This window comes from Dreissena polymorpha, chromosome 14 (assembly GCF_020536995.1).
Source record: "Dreissena polymorpha isolate Duluth1 chromosome 14, UMN_Dpol_1.0, whole genome shotgun sequence".
NCBI lineage: Eukaryota > Metazoa > Mollusca > Bivalvia > Myida > Dreissenidae > Dreissena > Dreissena polymorpha.
Window position 1 is genome coordinate 12,857,791 of NC_068368.1, and position 20,426 is coordinate 12,878,216.

Genomic DNA, 20,426 nt, shown 5'->3' on the forward strand with positions numbered 1-20,426 from the left:
TATAATTTTTTTAATATAAACTATCTGAACGTCGGTGTATATATACGATTTTAAAATCTAGGGAAAAAAATTGTAGAGGGAGATCCCGATATTAGCAAAGAGGTTTGGAAGTTTTCATTTAATTAAATTTTATCTTTATTTCATTGAAATGTATTTTTAATTCATATCTTAAGAATGTATCATAAATGAATGAGACGAAGTATAAAAAATAAGCATATTTATCAAATAAAGTTAAATATAACAAAATGTTTTATACTTAAGTGTTCATAAAATTTGAAAAAAAAATCAATTTTCAGGGTTTAATGGCAACATTAAGGATTTTTTGTCTAAATATTAAAGTTCTATTTAAAACAATTAAGTTTATTAAACATTTAAATAGATTGAACATTCTGATTCACTGATTAAATTAAAGTCTCTATAACGCTCAAAATCAACGAAAATTTCGTTAAGTATTTCGTAAAAAAAAAATTAACACTTAAACAATCAGTATTCCTAATAGGAAAAGCCACAATTTAACGCTAGATGTGGTATGATTACATAATAATTTTTGGTGGATACAAAATGCTCGTTTTTATTTATTTGTGACACATTTAATTCCATGTTATCTTTGTATACGACACACGAACACTAAAATGCTACCATGTTAGTGTTCATGTATCGTATGAAAAATAGATATCGTTGCGGAAAATTGAAATGGAATTAAATATGCAAAACAATAATAAAAACGAGCATTTTGTATTTACAAACATCTATTTTTCCAGACCACATCTGGCGTTGAAATTTCGGCAATTGCCATAAGGAACAATGATATTTAATTACTTAGCTTTATTTTACGAAATATTGTACAAAATTTTCGTTGATTTTGAAGAGTAATGTTACTTAAGCAATTCTAACTCATTAAGAGCTTTGTAAAGATGTTTAGACACACTATATATCTAAAAAAAATAGTATCATGATTAGCATTTTTATTTTTACTCCAATAAATACGTTCTCTGCTTCTCATTTGTAAAAGAAAGTGTGACAAAGACAGGTTTCCTAAACACCATACAAAAAGATTTATTAGATTTAAGTGTCAGTGTTTTATTTTTCTGAAAACGGTAAATAATACCATCATTTTTAATAATCAACAGATCTGACCAAAAAATTAACATTTGAGAGCAAAAGAATAAGAAAATTGTACAAATCTAAAGGCAAAATAATTTTAATATTGAAAAACATGCTCCACAAGATATTGCTGTGTTCTACTAAATATTTCATTATATTAAAATATAACTTCTAAAGGAGTGCAATAGCCAACAACATGTCCATTCACTAGTTTAGCTGAATATATTGTGCAATAAGGAAGGCCTGCTCACAGAATCGAATGTTTTGCGGAAATACTGAAAGCCCAAACAACATATTACCTTTGATCAAGTTAAAACATAAAGAAGTAAAACTCCAGCTACTGGAGCAGTATTGCATTCTTATTATATACAATTTCGTGGTGCTTTATTTAAGGTAAGTGACCATTGCCAAAACAGCACGAAACTGCAGCATACGAAACAACAAACACACATAAAGCTGGGGTCACCGCCTTAGAACGGTCAATACAAAGGGGTGGACCATTAAAAGGCAAATATAATATATGAATATAATATGTATTCATCATACAAAATATTATCCTTTCCCCAAAAAATATGTTATTCTTTTATTTAATGTTGCTATAGATAGTTTACCAAAATATAACTCAAAATAGTAATATCTGTATCATCTGGGTCATTCATATCACCTTTATTTGTATACCTGCAAAATAGAACCTTTACCACAGACAATATCGAATGGTGATTAGCACAATATCGAATGGTGGTTACCACACCATCGAATGGAGATTAGCACAATATCGAATGGTGCTTAGCACAATATCAAATGGTGAATAGCACAATATCGAATGGTGATTAGCACAAAATTGAATGGTGATTAGCACAATATCCAATGGTGATTAGCACAATATCCAATGGTGATTAGCATAATATCGAATGGTGATTAGCACAATATCGAATGGTGATTAGCACAATATCGAATGGTGATTAGCACAATATCCAATGGTGATTAGCACAATATCCAATTGTAATTAGCATATTATCTAATGGTGAGGATGATTAATTGTGACATTTAATTAAACACTACTAATTGTAATATGGTTCACAATATGCGCTGAATTAATATGGTTTACAACTGCATTATCTAACATTGGATGTCTTTCAGGATTAGACTTATTAAAGTAATCTTGATTTCTATTGTAATCCCAAACAGGTTTTACAGTAATATTTTCAACTTGTCGTGTAAGCTCATCAGTTTTATGCTCCATTAAATTTGCAACATCATGGAGTATCTCTAACACATTAGACCGTACGGGGCGTAACTAAAAAGATCAATCTATTTGACTTTTGAGTAGTTTTAATCTGATAATAAAACATAACGCTGCCACATATGCTTGAACTTTTACGAGCATTAGAAACACACTTACCATTTGCCTTATTTAAACCTCTAAACTTACATTACTCTTACAGCCTATCACAAACAAGCTCAACAAGGAAATTATCTCCAACATAAATTGTTTTATAGGATATCCAAAATACCCATAAATGAAAGAGAGAAAACTTATTATACAATGCGAATCTTTGTTTATGACAAGATATCAATTGTCAAACAGTGAGACGCAAAGCAAACGCACTAAACAAGGCGAACTCGTATGTCGCCGGGTGATAAAAGTATGCAGCAAGTCAGGGATTCGAATCCGTGACGTCTCGCATACAAAGCGAGTGATCTATCTAGTGAGCTAACCGGGTCGCTTATACAGCTTATCACAAATCCCGCTTGAGTTAGGTACCGCGACATTCTCCCCTGTAAAGTTGGAATTCGTCCTGGAATTCGAGTCACATAGAGCAGTGAATTACTGATCCCGACGAATCCATGAGCAAGTTTTATAGATAATTGTAAGTGCCAAGGCCCCACGTTGGGCGCAATTGTCGCCCGGTGGTGAAAAGTGTGCAGCCAGTCCGGAACTTGACCCCGAGACCTTCCGCCCGCTTGCAAGGCGAGTGATCTACCGAGTGATTTAACCGGGCTGCTTACACATCCAATTCACCAATCTCGCTTAAGCTCGGTGCCGCGGAATTCTTCCCTGCAAAATTGGAATTCGTCCTCGAATTTGAGTTACAGAAAACAGTGAATTACTGATCCCGACGAACCCATGGGCAAGTTTAATCGTGAATTGTAAGTCCCATGGCTCTACATTTGGAGGCCATTGTCGCCGGGTGGTGAAAAGTGTGAAGACGGTCCGGGACTCGAACCCGGTACTTTCCGCTTACAATGCGAGTGCTCTGCCGAGTGAGCTAACCGGACCGTTAAAACAGCTACGGAAATCACATATCCCGCTTAAGTTTAACACAGTGATACACAAATATCAAAGTCACAAACATTATCAAAACTTGGGTCACCCGTTTGGGGGTTGCGGGGCTCAAAACCGCATATTTGACCCAAAATGATTTTCATTAAACATTTTAGATTACATTAAAATTAACCTTATAGCAATAGGGTTCCATGTAAATAGCAATATAAGAGATTTTATTTTAGATTTAATAACATTTAGTTACTAAATGTAATAACAATTTAACTACTCATTGGTTATATATAGAACACAGTAGCAGAACCGTAACTTTCTGAGGCACGATGTAATTGAACCAAAACGAGTAACAACTACATCTTTGATTTATTAACAAGCTTTAGAACCATCTTATAATATTGTAATTCAGGAGTTGAAATTACCTTCAGAATCTATGTGGAACAGATCACCAAGAGAAGAGATCACCAAATGTTTATCTCTTGTTAACTCCAGTGTAATCGATATTTCCACCCATGTGTTCACCTTTGCGCCGCCACATTTTTATCTCTTGTTAGTGTAATCGATATTTACATCCATGTGTTCAACATTGCGTCGCCACATGTTTTTCTCTGAAAAGTGTAATCGATATATTTCCTTCCATGTGTTCACCTTTGCGTTGCAACATGTTTTTCTTGTGTAAATGTAATCGATATTTCCCGTCATGTGTTCACCTTTGCGTTGCAACATGTTTTTCGTGTGTAAATGTAATCGATATATCCATCCATGTATTCACCTTGGCGTCGCCACATGTTTTTCTCAGGTGAGTGTAATCGATATTCCCTCCATGTGTTCACCTTTGCGTCGCCACATGTTTTTCTCTTGTGAGTGTAATCCATATTTCCCTTCATGTGTCCACCTTTGCGTCGCCACATGTTTTTCTTGTGTAAATACATGTATTATCGATATTTCTATCCATGTGTTCATCTTGGCGTCGCCACATGTTTTTCTCTTGTAAGTGTAATCAATATTTTCCTCCATATGTTCACCTTGGCGTTGCCACATGTTTATCTCTTGTTAGTGTAATTGATATTTCCCTCCATATGTCCACCTTGGCGTCGCCACATGTTTTTCTTGTGTAAATATAATCGATATTTCCATCCATGTGTTCATCTTGGCGCCGCCACATGTTTTTATCTTGTAAGTGTAATCGATATTGTTCCTTCCATGTGTTCATCTTTGCGTCGCCACATGTTTTTCTTGTGTAAATGTAATCGATATTTCCATCCATGTGTTCACCTTGGCGTCCCCACATCTTTTTATCTGGTAAGTGTAATCGATATTTCCATACATGTGTTCGCCTTTGCGTCGCCACATGTTTTTTTCGTGTAAGTGTAATCGATATTTCCCTTCATATGTTCACCTTGGCGATGCCACATGTTTCCTCTTGTAAGTGTGATCAATATTTCCTTTCGTGTGTTCATCTTGGCGTTGCCACATGATCTTCTCTTTTAAATTTAATCGATATTTCCTTCCATGTGTTCACCTCTGCGACCCCATCACTTTTTCCCAATGTCATGCAGTAGTACACGACTTGAAGTGAGATCAAAAGAAATACAAAACTTTTAGTATATTTTTGAAGATCTTAGATAAAATTAAAACAATAGTTCACTTAAAGATTTACATTGGTTCCGCTGTAGAACTTTTCACTGATTGACAACCCTAATTGTCGGTACTGTTTCACGTTGAAATTCGATGACTATCTTTCTAGCATTAAACCCATTGAAGTTGCCTTGCATAACATAAATAACACAACGAATTTAAAAGATTCCTTCATGAATGCTGGTCAAAAAATCATATGCAACATTACAAAATAGGTTTGGACTGGAACTTAAGAATAACTGAGTTCAACGTTTCGAGAAACTGAATTCATATGTTTATAGGGTACTAATCTGTTTATGCATTCAAGCAACACATTGACAAACAAAGATTTGACTTAGTCTTGTTAAAAACCTAAGATTTTAAATCCACGTCTCTTTCTGTAGTACTCTTGTGATGTTGTTCTCGAGCGTAATCTTTTCCATGTCACTATTGAAAGAATATTTTGAATTATACGAAGTGTTCTTAAACGTTTTTTGAGTTAAATATGTCTAGTTATAAACATACTTTCCTTTTTATCGATGAAGAGCATTACACATTTGACAAAAGCTGTACATATTTCTTTTTTACGAAACACTTATTTTAATACTTCAGATTTTTTATCAATCGAATATAGTTGATACTGTCTTGGTGAATTTATGGCTTTTTTTATAACTGTCAGTTTATTCAGGGACGTGCAAACATCAGGTCCTTTATTCACCAGGTTCGAAAATCGTACGGAATAATTCGTACGCATTGTAACAAACACTTATTTTGTTGAAAAGTCATATTCATTTCATTCGGATATTGTAATTTTATACGAATGTGATAATTGATCTGAAAATGACGTTTCCATTTTTAAAATAATGCAAAACAAAATCTTATTGAAAAACTTATTTTTACTTGGACTGCCATTATTTCTCCTCCTTCCCACGTTAATTGTTTTGTCTGATCAGCCTAGATGCCCAGCCGATTTATCAGAAGACATCATTAGTTATACCTCACAGTTAAACACATAATAAATAGGGGCTGTCAATCAATGAAACGTTCTACAGGAGAATCAATGCAAGTCTTTACCCGATGTCATGTCCGTTCGTCCTGAAAATCATGATTACTTTTTTTCGTAACAATTTTACCTTAAAGGGCATTTTTGACTGATAACTGGGTTTTCAAATGTGCAAGATAATTAAACAATTCAACCACCTGACTCACGATAATAAATCTTATTAAGTTGTAAGCATGAGATTGTGACATGGTGTGACAATTGTGCAGTCAGTCCGAGACTCGATGTCAGTACACATCGCTATCAGGGAGAGTGCTCTTCCGACTGAGCTACCCGATGTGTTGCAATACATCTCCATGAGTTCTGATAATGATTGAATTATTTTTGATAAACCACAGAGGTTACTTCATTTTGGTTACAAGTTACTTGTCAATCTCTGCTGGTGCACAGAATCAATATGCGGGTATTCTTCCGTCAGGCCTGCATTATTTAATATATGAAATCAATAAGTCGGAATCAATATGCATCGCAATTAGCTATTCTTATTTCATATATTACCTTTCAAATGCATTGTTGCTATATGTAGGTTGCATCTACTAAAATTATCTGCAAAATCTTAGTATCGGGACGTAGCATATTTGTCTATTGTATCGATAGATGTTGACTTATTTGGAAAAAATTTAAGTAAAATAAATACTCCAAATCAACGAACATTTCGTACAATATTTGGAAATATAAAGTTATCACATAAAAAGCAATGTTCCTTTAAAGGGGCCGTCCAACAGATTTTGGCATGTCAAAAATATATTGAAGCTTGTCGTTAAGCTTGCTTTATATTGATAAATTTAAACATTTGAACAAAAAATCCCCAGTAAAAAACAAGAATGCAATTCCAAGAAAGGAAAAAAGTAACCCTCAACAGGGCTCGAACCACTGACCCCTGGAGTCCTGGAGTAAAAAGTCTCCCACCTAGACCACTCGACCATGCATGCTCATGCTCATGGCTGATGTATTTTGTACCAATGTAAACAATCCTCGTAGTTTCCCAAAATATCGTTTCGCGTCGCACGACGCACAAATTTGTTGGACGGCCCCTTAGAGCAACAGCTCACATTTCAACGCTAGATGTGGTATGGTAATTCAGATTAAACGAGATACAAAATGCTCGTTTTTATGCTCCCCCAATTTTTTTTTGGGGGGAGCATATAGTCGCCGTCTCGCCTGTCCATGCGTCCGTCCGTGCACAATTTTTGTCCGGGCTATTTCTCAGCAATTAATGACCGTAATTCAATTAAACTTTATGGGAAGCTTCACTAATAAAAGGAGATGTGCATATTATCAACCGGTTCTGGTCGGAGGATTTTTCACAGAGTTATGGCCCTTTGAAATTTTCCATTAACTGTACATATAGTGCAATTCTTGCCCGGGCTATTTCTAAGCAACTAATGACCGGAATTCAATTAAACTTTATGGGAAGCTTCACTACCAAGAGGACATGTGCATATTATCAGCGGGTTCTAGTCAATTTTTTTCACAGATTTATGGCCCTTTGAAATTTTTAAGTTGCTAAACCATCCATCGTATTATTTTGTCCAAAGTTATGCCCCTCCAGACGTTTCCTTTTATCTGAAAATATAGTGCAATATTGTGACCAAAAAAATCCTTTGGGGAGCATCACCCGTCTCCGACGGTTTCTTGTTATTTTTGTTTCTGTAAAGCGAGACATTGATTAAATAATTTCAAGCAACTGCCCGCTTAGTAACCAAGGTATTCCCACATAGCATACTATAATATAAAAAGGCCATGTGGTGTTGAGAAATGATATGGAATACATAAGCTATGATCGCATTTCCGATCACCACCAACCATATCATGCTTAATTGTATAATGGTTAACACCATTAAATGTTGAAGTTGCCACTTACATGTATAATAAACTCTACTCTTTAATTGTTCTGAAATTGGAAAAAAGGAGTCATCAAACATAGAGCCATTGTTTATATCCAACCAGTTTCTTGGTCATTTTCTGATTGACATAAACATTCATTAAACTTTACAACATTTCATTGAAACTAAAGTGTGTAATACCTGGTAAGTTGTTCTCTGCAAATTATTAATTACAGAGACACATTTTTATATAAATTGATTTCGTTTATAAATTAAATTATTAATTATAATCGTGTTTCAGTTTTTCTTTTAATCACATAATTGGTTTCGGAATAATTTTCATAATCAATATTGAATTTCAATGATAAATTAATGTAAACAGATCAAGACGTGAGGACTGGTCGAGATACTGGCACACAACTTTATGCATGAATGTACGGTGGCACTAAGGTGACATCACCGCTCCATAAAAAAAAGTCGGGAAAACACAAGTTATGTTTTCCCGTCGCCAAAAAAAATTAACTCGGGGAAACACAAAATAAGTCTGTTTTCAGGAGTTATTTTTTTTTTGGCGACGGGAGAACAAAAGTTCTGTTTTCACGTCTTTTTTTTTGGAGCGGAAAACACAAGTTCTGTTTCCCCGTCTCTTTGAGCGTTGATGTCACCTTAGTGCCACCGTATGAATGGACGGAAGTAAAATTGCAGCATACATAAATAATTAATTCAACATTGATCATTGTTTAACTGATAAGACAGACATTAATTATTTCCACTTGTATGTCCACAAGCAAGGCCCACAGCTTGAGTATGGCCCGTTGGTCTAGGGGTATGATTCTCGCTTCGGGTGCGAGAGGTCCCGGGTTCAAATCCCGGACGGGCCCATATATTTTTTAATATAAACTATCTGAACGTAGGTATATATATATATATACGATTTTAAAATCTAGGGAAAAAATTGTAGATGGAGATCGAGATCCTGATATTAGCAAAGGGGTTTGGAAGTTTTAATTTAATTACATTTTATCTTTATTGCATTGAAATGTCTTTTTAATTCATATCTTAAGAATGTATCATAAATGAATGAGACAAAATATAAAAAAAAGCATATTTATCAAATAAAGCTAAATATCACAAAATGGTTTATACATAAGTGTTCATAAAATTTATAAAAAAAACTATTTTCGGGGTTTAATGGCAACATTAAGGATTTTTTGTCTTGATATTCAAGTTCTATTTAAAACAATAAAGTTTATTAAACATTAAAATAGATTAAACATTCTGGTCCACTGATTAAATTAAAGTCTCTATAACGCTCAAAATTAACGAACATTTCTTAAAGTATTTCGTAAAATAAAATAAACACCTAAACAATCAGTGTTCCTTATAGGAATAGCCACAATTTTAACGCTAGATGTGGTATGATTACATAAATTTTGGTAGACACAAAATGCTAGTTTATATTTATTTGTGACACAATTAATACCATGCTATCTTTTTATACGACACACGAACACTAAAATGGTACCATGTTAGTGTTCCTGTATCGTATGAAAAATAGATATCGTTGCGAAAAATTGAAATGGAATTAAATATGCAAAACAATAATAAAAACGAGCATTTTGTTTTTACAAACATCTATTTTTTCAGACCACAACTGGCGTTGAAATTTCGGCAATTGTCATAAGGAACAATGATATTTGTTTAGCTTTATTTTACGAAATATTGTGCGAAATTTTCGTTGATTTTAAAGAGTAATGTTACTTTAACAATTCTAACTCATTAAGAGCTTTGTACAGATATGTAGACACACTATATATCTAAAAAGAAATCGTATCATGATTAGAATTTTTATTTTTACTCCAATAAATACGTTCTCTGCTTGTCATGTGTAAAAGAAAGTGTGACAAAGGCAGGTTTCCTAAACACCATACAAAAAGATTTATTAGATTTAAGTGTCAGTGTTTTATTTTTCTGAAAACGGTAAATAATACCATCATTTTTAATAATCAACACAACTGACCAATAAATTAACATTTGAGAGCAAAAGAATAAGAAAATCGTACAAATCTTAAGGCAAAATAATTTTAATATTGAAAAACATGCTCCACAAGATATTGCTGTGTTCTACTAAATATTTCATTATATTTAAATATAACTTCTAAAGGAGTGAAATAGCCAACAACATGTCCATTCACTAGTATAGCTGAATATATTGTGCAATAAGGCAGGCCTGCTCACAGAATCGAATGTTTTGCGGAAATACTGAAACCCCAAACAACATATTACCTTTGATCAAGTTTAAACATAAAGAAGTAAAACTCCAGCTGCTGGAGCAGTATTGCATTCTTATTATAAACAATTCCGTGGTGCTTTATTTAAGGTAAGTGACCATTGCCAAAACAGCACAAAACTGCAGCATACGAAACAACAAACACACATAAAGCTGGGGTCACCGCCTTCGAACGGTCAATACAAAGGGGTGGACCATAAAAGGGCAAATATAATATAAGAATATAATATGTAATCATCATTTAAAATATTATTCATTACCCCAAAAATATGTTATTCTTTTATTTAATGTTGCTATAGATAGTTTACCAAAATATAACTCAAAATAGTAATACCTGTAACATCTGGGTCATTCATATCACCTTTATTTGTATACCTGCAAAATAGAACCTTTACCCCAAACAATTTCGAATGGTGATTAGCACAATATCGAATAGTGGTTACCATACCGTCGAATGGTGATTAGCACAATATCGAATGGTGCTTGGCACAATATCGAATGGTGAATAGCACAAAATCGAATTGTGATTAGCACAAAAACGAATGGTGATTAGCACAATATCCAATGGTGATTAGCACAATATCCAATGGTGATTAGCATAATATCGAATGGTGATTAGCACAATATCGAATGATGATTAGCACAATATCCAATGGTGATTAGCACAATATCCAAGTGTCATCAGCATATTATCTAATGGTGAGGATGATTAATTGTGATATTTAATTTAACACTACTAATTGTAATATGGTTCACAATATGCGCTGAATTAATATGGTTTACAACTGCATTATCTAACATTGGATGTCTTTCAGGATTAGACTTATTAAAGTAATCTTGATTTCTATTGTAATCCCAAACAGGTTTTACAGTAATATTTTCAACTTGTCGTGTAAGCTCATCAGTATTATGCTCCATTAAATTTGCAACATCATGGAGTATCTCTAACACATTAGACCTTACGGGGCGTAACTAAAAAAGATCAATCTATTTGACTTTTGAGTAGTTTTAATCTGATAATAAAACATAACGCTGCCACATATGATTGAACCTTTACGAGCATTAGAAACACACTTACCATTTGCCTGATTAAAACCTGTTAACTTACATTACTCTAACAGGCTATCACAAAAAGTTCAACATGGAAATTATCTACAAAAATAAATTGTTTTATAGGATATCCAAAATACCCATAAATGAAAGACAGAAAACTTATTATGCAATGCGAATCTTTGTTTATGACAATGTACCGATCGCCAAACAGTGAGACGCAAAGCAAACGCACTAAACAATGCGAACTTGTATGTCGCCGGGTGATAAAAGTATGCAGCCAGTCAGGGATTCGAACCCGTGACCTCTCGCATACATTTAGCGAGTGATCTATCTAGTGAGCTAACCGGGTCGCTTATACAGCTAAGCACAAATCCCGCTTGAGTTAGTTACCGCGACATTCTCCCCTGTAAAGTTGGAATTCGTCCTGGAATTCGATTCACATAAAGCAGTGAATTAATAATCCCGACGAATCCATGAGCACGTTTTATAGATAAGTGTAAGTGTCAAGGCCCCACGTTTGGCGCAATTGTCGCCCGGTGGTGAAAAGTGTGCAGCCAGTCCGGAACTCGAGCCTGAGACCTTCCGCTTGCAAGGCGAGTGATCTACTGAGTGACTTAACCGGTCTGCTTACACATCCAATTCATCAATCTCGCTTAAGTTCGGTGCCGTGACATTCTTCCCTGCAAAATTGGAATTCGTCCTCGAATTTGAGTTACAGAAAACATTGAATTACTTATCCCGGTGAACCAATGGGCAAGTTTAATCGAGAATTGTAGGACCCATTGCTCTACAGTTAAAGGCCAGTGTAGCCGGGTGGTGAAAAGTGTGAAGACGGTCCGGGACTCATACTCGGTACTTTCCGCTTATAATGCGAGTGCTCTACCAAGTGAGCTAACCGGACCGCTAAAACAGCTACGGTTATCACTCATCCCGCTTAAGTTTGGCACAGTGACACGCAAATAACAAATTCACAAACATTATCAAAACTTGAGTCACCGGTTCGGGGTGGCGGGGGAGGCTCAAAAGCGCATATTTGGCCAAAAATGATTTTCATTAAACATTTAAGATTACATTAAAACTAACCTTATAGCAACAGGGTTGAAGGTAAATAGCAATATAAGAGAGTTTATTTTTATTTTAATAACATTAAGTTACTAAATGTAATAAGAATTTAACTACTCATTGGTTATATATAGAGCACAGTAGCAGAACCGTAACTTTCTGAGGCACGATGTAATTAAACCAAAACTAGTAACAACTACGTCTTGGATTTATTAACAAGCTTTAGAACCATCTTATAATATTGTAATTCAGGAGTAAAAATCACCTTCAGAATCTAAGTGGAACAGTTCACCAAGAGAAGAGATCACCACATGTTTATCTCTTGTAAGTGTAATGGATATTTCCATCCATGTGTTCACCTTTGCGTCGCCATATGTTTTTCTCTTGTTAGTGAAATCGATATTTCCATCAATGTGTTCACCTTGGCGTCGCCACATGTTTTTCTCTTGTAAGTGTAATCGATATTTTTCCATCCATGTGTTCACCTTTGCGTCGCCACATGTTTTTCATGTGTAAATGTAATCGATATTTTCATCCATGTGTTCACCTTAGCGTCGCCACATGTTTTTCTCTGGTAAGTGTAATCGATATTTCCCTCCATGTGTTCACCTTTGCGTCGCCACATGTTTTTCTCTTGTAAGTGTAATCGAAATTTCCCTCCATATGTTCACCTTGGCGTCGTCTCATATTTCCTCTTGTAAGTGTAATCGACATTTTCTTCTATGTGTTCATCTTGGCGTTGCCACATGTTTTCTCTTGTAAATTTAATCGATTTTTCATGTCATGTGTTCCGCTTGGAGATCCTATCACTTATTTTTCAATTTCACACGGTATTACACGACTTGAAGTGAGATCAAACGAAATAAAAACCTTTTAGTATATTTTTGGAGATCTTAGATAAAATTAAAAAATAGTTCACTTTAAGATTTACATTGGTTCCGTTGTAGAACTTTTCACTGATTGACAACCCTAATTGTCGGCACTGTTTCACGTTCTATCTAGCAGTAAATCCATTGAAGTTGCCTCGCATAACATTAATAACACAACGAATGTAAAAGATTCCTCCACGAATGCTGGTCAAAATATAAGAAGCTACATTCCAAAATAGGTTTGTACTGGAACTTAAGAATAACTGAGTTCGACGTTTCGAAAAACTGAATTCATATGTTTACAGGGTACTAATCTGTTTATGCATTCAAACAACACATTGTAAAAGATTTGACTTAGTCTAGCTCTAAACCTAAGATTGTAAATCCACGTCTCTTTCTGTACTACTCTTGTGGTATTGTTGTAATCTTTTCCATGTCACCATTAAAAGAATATTTTGAATTATACAAAGTGTTCATATAGGTATTTGAGTTTAATATGTCTAGTTATAAACATACTTTCCTTTTTATCGATGAGGAGCATAACAAATTTTACAATAGCTCTATATATTTCTATTAATGACACATTTATTATAATATGTACTTCTGATTTTTTATCAATCGAATATAGTTGATACTGTCTTGGTGAATTTATTGCTTTTTTATAACTGTCAGTTTATCCAGGAACCTTCAAACAACAGGTCCTTTATTTACCAGGTTCAAAAATCGTGCGGAATAATTCGGACGCATTGTAACAAACACTTATTTTGTTGAGTAGGCATATTCATTTCATTCGGATATTTTCATTTTACACGAATGTGATAATTAATCTGAAAATGACGTTTCCATTTTTAAAATAAGGCGAAACAAAATCTTATTGAAAAACTGAATTTTACTTGGACTGTCATTGTTTCCTCTCCTTCCCATGTTAATTGTTTGGTCTGATCAGCCTAGATGCCCAGCCGATTTATCAGAAGATATCATTAGTCATACCTCACAGTTAAATACATAATAAATAGGGGCTGTCAATCAATGAAACGTTCTACAAGAGAATCAATGTCGGTCTTTATCCGATGTCATGTCCGTTCGTCCTGAAAATCACGATCACTCTTTTTCGAAACAATTTTACCTTCAACGGCATTTCTGACTGATACTAGTAACTGGGTTTTCAAATGTGCAATCCATAATTTACAATGAACTTTTCAAACAAAACAAAAGCAGTTATCATGGCAAATTGGTTTGTAGTTGGGTATTTTGGGCATATCTTGTAAAATGGCCCATGAAAACAAGTATATGTTCGACACCAACCTTTCGACCTTTCCAGACTTATATATAGTCTATACATCATATCAAAAGGTGCAGCCGATGATATGTTCACAAGAGACGCCGACTGGGGTGCTGCCTTAAATCGGATACACATGGGACACACAGCCATTTTATCGCATACGAATGTGTCAATCCTTGGCCAATAAAACATGAGTTTAAATACAGACGTGGTTCGATTACTTCCTCTGTGCCAAATATCATCATGCAAATCCTGAAAACATCTTTTTAACGCAGAAGGCAAGACAAGTTGATGGTATTGCTGTCCCAAATGCACATCGTTACGGTCGAACACGCCATCCTTAAGTTCCAGTTCATCCCAATCGTGCCGATACGAATCTACTTCAGATATTTTGCCCGAAGTCCGTGTAGCTGAGTACCTATATGGTCAATAAGTACGGAGATTACGGGATCTTTCAACTGGGCTTCTCTCCAGTCCTTGGAATTCATTAGGAACTATTGTACTCGTTTCAGCCTCCAACTTGTATATACTGTCTGGAGAAATGGTGCTTACAAATAATGGCAATCTTTCGACTGTAACTGCGACTTACGTCGTCAAAGCTTGTATGGTCTGTTGGTCAATTTGCATGCGACTTTGACAATCAGCATCTGCATTGCTCTTTCCATGAAAATAGCGAGCAGTGAAGTTATAATTTGCCAATGTAGCCATCCACCGTTGACATGTGGTTTCGAGTTTTGAATTGGTGGTAACGTAGGTAAGCGGATTATTGTCCGTGATCACTTTTAAATTTGCACCATATAAATAGTAATGGAATTTATCGACGGCTGCCCATTTCAGAGCTACAAATTCGAGTTTGTGCGCTGGATAAGTGTATTGGATGGTTTAAGAGATCTACTAGTGCATGGTATGATCCGGTACTTGCCATTCTGATACTGGTCAAAAACAACACCAAAACCTGACCCTGGTGCATCTGTGTGCAAGGTTAATGACAATTCATAGTTTGCATATGCCAAGAAGTGTGGATTTACCAATGTAAAGCTTCAAACGATTCCTGTTGTCCAGCTTAATTGCTATTACAATTTTGGTTTATTTGTACTTTTATCTTTTTTTGTGGGCTGACAAACAAGTCTATTGTTCAGTGGACGAGCAATGTGTGCAAAGCCTTTAAAGTGGCCTTTTCCCAGATTTTGGCATATTTTGAAGTTTGTCATTAAATGCTTTATATTGATAAATGTAAACATTGGATCCTAAAAGCTCCAGTAAAAAATCAAGAATAAAATTAAAAAAAGGAAAAAAATTGGCCGGTACCAGGGCTCGAACCATTGACCCCCGGAGTCCTGGAGTTAGTCTGAAGCAAAAACGCATTGTGCTCTCGGCTATTCGGCCGGGTATACACAGTTAAAGTATTTTATACCTTATATAAGCAATCTTCGTAGTTTCGTAAATTTAAACGACAACAACAGAACTCTCCAAATTATTCAATCGTTTCGCGTTGCAACGCTTTATAATTTTAAGGTTTTCAAATCGTCAAAAGATACATATAATGGCTATATTGGACTATGGTAAATGTTCAGTAATACTGTTTCCTCACAAATATCATAACTAAAACGAAAATTTGCAAATCTGAAACAACTTTTTTCAATTTTGTCAATTTACCAAACCGTGAAAAGATACCTTTAATAAATCATCTATTGTAACCAACGAAGCCCAAACACTAGCCCAAACACTAGCTGACTTCTTTGACCGTAGAAAAATGGCCAGTTGGCGATGGCTTCGATTTTCTTAGGGTCAGATGAGATTCTTTCACTGGAACTATAAGCGAAATAGTTTGAATTGGCTTATCAGTAAACTCTGTTTCAATATCTGCAAATTCATATCCACAGTAAGATATTGCACTGCCATTTGCACAATTGAAGACCAAAGTGTACAATTTTGGCTTTGGTTACATGCCTTCGTAATATATTTCAGTGATGGTGCTTACTTGTAACCCGATATAAATCAGTGATGTAGTATACATTCCGTTTCGTTTGATTTTATCGTAGTTTGCATCACTTATCATGCATTGTATTGTGTCTTCATTTGTCCATGTTTTAGGGTTTCTTGTTGTTGTTTTTTTGTGTGTCCACGCTCATCCAAACCGGCAATAAGAGCTTCATCTAAAGCTTTCTTATATTTGTGATTATATGCAATATGTCTCTGTGGTACTACATCTTTGTTCATATGTTTGATTCACGCGGATATTTTATTTCACGGGCGGTATCCATCCCGGCCCCTAAAAGTTGAGTTGTTCATTAAGCCTCAAAATGACTGACCTCTGTTGTAAAGTCTATTTCTGGTTTTTGCTTCCATGGAAAACCTTTTTTCTTTCTTCTGACAAGGCGTTCAGTTACGCTTCCATCGCCTTAATGTGTTTTTCAAAGTAATACTATATTTTCAAATGAGTGCACAGCACAATTATAGAACTAGTAACCAAAGTATAACATAGACAGCAAAATGATTTATGATACCAATTAAAACACTAATAGCACTTTTATACGTTTTTGCAATATTCTATTAAGAATTGCTAAATAACCTACAAAAAACAACAATGGAACATATGAAACAAATACCTACATTTACACCTTTAATCAAACGGAATATTTAACAAACAAACCGGCAATCGATGCAATTAAAAGCAGGCACACTTTAACAATTAAAACAATAACATACATTGGTAACAGTATGTAAAACAATAATGGTTTTCAATTAATTTCATTTTATCATCAATAATCAAAAGCATTACAAAGGAACAAATCGACAACACAATATATATATCATTTTGAGCACCTTTATTCAATTATACACCCGCCGTTAATAGGTGTAATAATTTAGGTCACAATATACTTAATAGTTTCCCTATATAATTCAATGTAAAAGCGACAACTTTGAGCGAAAATACATGCAACATTTTGCACATAGAGACCCCCATAACCATACCTTTTCTTAAAGGCCATTCTAAGCGGAATCGATTTATGCAATAAAAAAGATATGTCATGTTCAAACCAAAAAAGAACTTGACGCTAATCAAAATCGACTGTTTTTGCAACTTTTTTTCGGTCGTTTCTTAGTGGAATGTAACCTTTTTCAGTGCAATGCTTTACTAAAGTCTCCAAGTTTATCATATTTCAGGGTTTCGGTCGTGAACACCTATTTATGCCCTACCATTATCTCCGAAAGATAAAACCCGAACAATAGTTTAAGATGTAAAACATGCCTTCGAGTCATCTATGATATTTTTTAGAGAGTACAGCCCTTCATGAAACGAGTATTTAGTATATTGTAACCATAAGATATGGGACCGAATCACTCTGGATCAGCAGACGATTTATTTCATAAATCAATCTCTGGGTTAATGGTCGCCATCTTTCGAACTACTTTCAAAAGTACAACAACAACAATAACAGTAGAAGACAATTTTAATTGCGAAAAGTTGAAAAATTGAGTACATGTGTCACGGTTGTTGAGTGAAATAGTGTTATTTTCAACTGTGTATGAAGCTTGTGAACTGGTAGTGGAATAACCGAATTGTTGGTGGAAATGGAATTTAGAAATATATCTAATAATTCATCATCGTGTAGAATAATCATCAGCATCATTTCTGTGGAACATTGCACTATTCAAAAAACAAGTGTTTCATAGATATGGTGCTTTTGACATAGTTCACTAACCATCAAGACTGAAATGATTCATGCACACAGGTAAAGTAAATAATTGAATTTGTGCAGAATGTTTATTTATTATTATTTAATTTGACCAATTTATTTTAGATTGATTGCACTGAAACTCAAAGTCTAAAGCTTAGTAAGACACTTAAGCCAGTTTTCTGAGAAGAAACAATACTTGTTCAGAGTATAGCAGGCTCATGCGGCCTCTGGTTTATTTATTTGGCCTCGGCCTTTAACCTGGGTCGCTTTGATTTCAGGTGTTGAGCCCCCATATCAACAAGGCTCTCGACCCTATATGTAGTTATTCATATTGTTTAAAGATTTTGAGAACCCTCACTCGGTTCCAGTGGGGATAAAACAGGGACCTTCTTATAGCTAGATGAATGCATAAAATATGCCAGCAACACTTTATAATCAATTACTTTATAATTGATGATTCTGTTCTTTTAACTACATTACTAATTTACCAAAACAATGTGAAACACATTTTTATGCCCCCAAAGGAGGGCATATAGTGATCGCACTGTCCGTCTGTCTATCCGTCACACTTTGCATTTAGGTTTCGAAAAATGCTCATAACTTCTATGTCGCTTCAGATGTAACATTCATATTTGGTATGCATGTGTATATGGACAAGGCCTTCTCATACACACACAAATTTTGACCCCTTTGACCTTGAACTTAGGGTCGGCTTTTAGGTTTTGAAAAATGCTCATAACTTCTATTAAAGCGTTTATCGGGGGCATATGTCATCCTACGGAGACAGCTCTTGTTTTTGCTACTGTCCTCTGCACAAACCATGATATATCTGCATATATGCATCCAACCAAATCAGTAAAACTATTTGTCACTTAATTACAGTAAACTTATTGCATGTTAACTTTTCAACAATATATATATACATGTATATATAATTATATATAACAGATCTTGAAAAAAACTCACATCAAACTTCAAATTGTTTTAGTAAATTATAGGCTTTAATTGGTATTGTGACATTGACACCACTCATGCATGCGACTATACAATTATACAACTATGGAGCACATTATTTATGAGAAATTCCAATACATCAACATATCGTCTTAGATTTAAGGCAGATAATCTAGTGCTTTTTTGCTGCCATTTTTACTATTACACATTTTTTCATTTTATGTTATGATGCATTGATCTTGTCTCTAAATTAACCAAGCAAGCATGTTAAACTTTGAAGAAAGATGTTGTCTGATAAATATAGAAAATATAATCACTACAAAGTGAACAAAATTCAGTTGAATACTGTGACCAACAAAGATTTGCCAAAGAGCAATTCAGATCATGATTTAAATTAAATACAAGTAATGTGAAAGTCTGCCTATTGGATCCCAGTTAAGACTTATTTGTCAAATCTGCACATTAATTTTCCCTTAGCCATGTAGAATTGGGGACTAAATACCATCAAGTCATGTAAAAAGGAGCAGGGAATAGCACACTGCTATTGATCTCTTGAGCTTTCACATGAATTTTACGGGTAATTTTCATACAACAAATGATATTATGTAGTGTAATGATAAAGCATTATGGGCACAAATTATATCTCTTACTAGTGGTGCAAAAATCATTTAAGTGTCACATTTCAAAAGAAAATTTATATAAAAAGGTATTATTAATTGTTAAAACGTTATAAAAGGTTATTTCAATTCACTAAAGCATTTAATTACAAGAACAAGTGCATTGTATGTCCATTACAATACATGTAACAGTATTGGCATTGTATTTATCTGCATTTGATGTGCATTTAATACACTTAAAAATGCAGACAAGACACACTTCTAACAGAAACAAATGTTTTTTTTCTGCGTTTCCAGCATTAATACTCTTCAAGTGTATTTTTTTATCATCCCAAATACACTTTACCAGGAAAAAGGTATGTTAACATGCATTTTTAGTTTGTTTTAAGTATATTTTCAAATGCATTAAGACACTCTTTTCTTTTGCAAAAAATGTTGAACAAAAACTTGAAAATATTTAATATACTAAAGTGTAGTAATAATTAAAGTTTTGTATGAGCATCAAAAACAGTGTCAAATTCATACCAGTGCCTATTTAGTAGCAGTAGGCCTTATATGGTCTACTTGTGGTAGAAATAATGCATTTTGTATAATACAACATACATAAATTAAAAAATATAGCTGCCCATACAGTTCAATACAATGTTCAATTAACTACACTATGCAAAGTTGAAATATGACATCAAGCTTGGAATAATCTTTTCAATAATGAATAATATGCTGTTTTA

The 20,426-nt window shown here is 34.4% G+C and overlaps 1 non-coding gene across 1 annotated transcript; it reads left to right on the forward strand.

Moving 5' to 3' along the window:
- Positions 1-8,697: 8,697 nt before the first annotated feature.
- On the forward strand, positions 8,698-8,769 carry Trnap-cgg (transfer RNA proline (anticodon CGG)). The gene has a single exon. It is a non-coding gene; the product is annotated as a tRNA-Pro (tRNA).
- Positions 8,770-20,426: the final 11,657 nt, after the last annotated feature.